Here is a 3352-nt window from a genome sequence, read left to right as displayed (position 1 = left end):
GAGACAAACAACCATTCACTCTCTCACTCACACCTAGGGACAATTTAGAGTTACCAATCAGCCTAACATGCATGTTTTTGGACTGTGGGAGGAAACCGGAGTACCCGGAGAAAACCCACGCATGTACGGAGAGAACATGCAAACTCCACCCAGAAAGGCCCCTGGACCGGGGTTTGAACCAGGGACCTGCTCGCTGAGAGGCAGCAGCTCTACCAGTTGCGCCACCATGCTGCCCCACTGGAAACATCTTATCTAAAAATGATGCAGAAAAACTGGTCCATGCATTTGTCACGTCTAGACTGGACTATTGCAATGGTTTATTATCTGGGTGTCCAAATACGTCTTTAAAACGTCTTCAGTTGATCCAAAATGCTGCTGCCAGAGTCTTAACTGGAGTTACTGGGAGAGATCATATTTCTCCAGTTTTAGCTTCTCTCCATTGGCTCCCTGTCAAATCCAGAAGTGAATTCAAAATCTAACTTCTAACTTACAAAGCTCTCAACAACCTAGCTCCATCTTACAGATCTTATTGTTCCATATTTTCGTAACAGAGCACTTCGCTCTCAGACTGCAGGCTTGCTAGCAGTTCCTAGAGTTTCTAAAAGCAGAATGGGAGGAAGATCTTTCAGTTTTCAGGCTCCTCTCTTGTGGAACAAACTTCCAGTTTCTGTCCGTGAGGCTGACACATTATCCAGTTTTAAAACTAGGCTCAAGACTTAAGACAACCAGCCGGTCAAAGCAGATGGTCTCTTGTCCTGAGCCTGGTTCTGCTGGAGGTTTCTTCCTGTTAAAGGGAGTTTTTCCTTTCCACTGTTGCCACTGTGCTTGCTCAGGATGGGAGACTGCAACAAAGCCAAGATTCAACTTGTCTGCTGGATTCCTTAGATAGAGAACTTTACTAATTGGCTTTTATGTATGAGAATGTTTCTGTAAAGTCCCTGAGACAACTTTGTTGTGATTTGGTGCTATAGAAATAAAACTGAATTGAAAATTGAATTGAAAAACTTTCCTTTTTGATAAATCCTATAGTTAGGGTTGGCTTGTTATGCTGCCTTAAGCTTAGACTACTAGAGGACAAATTAACCTCATCTCCTTAAATGAATTGTTAAAATTTTATAGTTTTCATTTATTTTTATCTTAACATGTGACTGTTGACCTGCCATTGTTTATCTGTTCCTCCTTCCTTTTCAGCCCCTGCTTTGAATGTTATCACCCATTAAATGGCCATTATTATATTTTAATATTCCCATAGGTTGCGTTCAGATTGCCCCTCCTGTACCTTCTCTTAGGTTTAAAGGTACATTGTTAGCACTGATATGTTATTAGCACTGATAATAGGGTCACGTGGTTAGGTTAAGAGTATCCAACCCAGCTTTATTTATATGGCACATTAAAAAAAACATCAGAGAGTAAAGGGTCTAAGAGTTAGGTTTAGAGTCTGGGGGTTAGGTTTAGGGTCTGGGTAAGGGTTTAAGTTTAGGGTCAGTGCTCGGGGTCAGGTGTAAGGTTAGGTTTAGAAAAAGGGTTAAATAAAGCTATAAAAACTGCGTCCTGTTTTACACGCGTGCAAAGCTGCATAATATTAGCGATAACAACGTTCCTTTAAAACTACTAAGAGGTAGGAGGGACAGTCTGAACACAACCAATGGGGATGATAACAACTAAAAAAGTTCATTTAATGGGCTGATAACATCCGTAGCGGCTTGCCTGTTCCTCTCAAACTCAACTGGTCGAAGCAGATGGCCGCTTGTCCTGAACCTGGTTCTGTTAAAAGTTTCTTCCTCATGAGGGAGTTTTTCCTTTCCACAGTCGCCTTCATGCTTGCTCAAGATGAGAGTTCTGCGATGGAGTTAAACTCAAAGCAGGCTACTCCTCAGATAAATAATGGTAAATTATTATTTTTATATATGAATGTTTCTGTTCAGTGCCCTGAGAATCATAATCAGAATCAGCTTTATTGTCATTGCACCAAAGCACAACCAAATTACATTTCAGTACAGCCCGTCCAAGTAAAAACACAAACAGACATGGGTAGATGGAGGTGTCTGAGGCTGCGGCTTCGTGGGAGGCACTGGCCTTTTCGTTTAAATAAAGAAAAGAGAAACACGAGGGAAGGGGAGGTGTAAAAAATACATCTCACACTGTCCTAGATGGGACATAGTGTGAAAGTTGCCAAAAAAAAATAAACCTCAGCACAGAAACAGTAGCATACTGATGACATCATAATACATTTATGCATGAGGAAGGCCAATGCAGGTGGTGAATTTGTCTGTGGACACTGCCAGATAGTCCCCATAGTTCTGATAAAAGATGGAGCTGTGTCTATCAGCCGGCTCAACTCTGACACAGGTCCACAGATGTCTTCGGGAAGGAAGCGGGTAGGAGAGGGGGGGAGCAGAGCTTCTTGTTCACATAACATCCAGGAGAGTTTGAGATAGTTGGCCAATTCAAGGCTGACACGGAGGAGCCAGATTCAGAAAACACCAGTTATTTTGGGTCAGGCCGACTCTGCTTGATTTCTGTCTGCCTTATAGTTCTACTGGTACGTTTCAATGATGACTCCAAACTGCCAAAGTTTGTGGTCAGCACTGCCGGGCCGAGCTTGTAGCTTCTCCAAGGTCAATTCCTTCTCACCAGCTGCAAGTGGCCTGTGATTCTCAGAAATCGTGTCTAGCTTACGGCTCAGTTCACACATCGTCTGAGTCTGAGTGCTCACCACACGACACATTCATTCACACAAGTCAGGCAGCCTTACAATGGTCAGAACAGCTGCAGACGTTTTCCATATTTGTTGATATGCCAGGGAACTGCCAACTCAAAAAGCAGAAATCCTGTTATCATAAATCCAATTATGTATGCATCTTCTACATCCTCGATCCACAATACAGACAGACACACAATCTTCCACTGTCCCCAGGAATCCATCATGTATCTGGCTACAAGTGTCCCATCAGGGCAAGAAGGCTCTCCTTCGCCCTGTCTCCTATTTGATAAAAAATTATCAATTGCGTTGAGAGACCAGCTGACCAGATCCATAGTTTACAATTTGGAAAATATGTAAAGAGAGGCTCCGATGGGGTTCACAGGACAAAGATCAGAAGCAGGAAGGAAGCAGGAGTGGGAGGGAAAAGCACCCGCCTTCTTTGAGAGCAAGCACAAAAGATGTTCTACATATACAGAGACGACCTCTGTTGTGACTTGGCGCTATATAAATAAACTGAACTGAATTGTCTTGCAGGTATCATTGCATTTTAATAATCTGAATTTCAAAAATAGAAATCAGAACCGTATCAACATATAAACAAGCCAAACTTCTGTTTTCTGTTTTAAACTTTTGACTCGTAATATAATA

This window comes from Nematolebias whitei, chromosome 11, assembly GCF_014905685.2.
Source record: "Nematolebias whitei isolate Nwh7 chromosome 11, NemWhi1, whole genome shotgun sequence".
Lineage (NCBI taxonomy): Eukaryota > Metazoa > Chordata > Actinopteri > Cyprinodontiformes > Rivulidae > Nematolebias > Nematolebias whitei.
Note: the sequence above shows the minus strand (reverse complement) of the source record.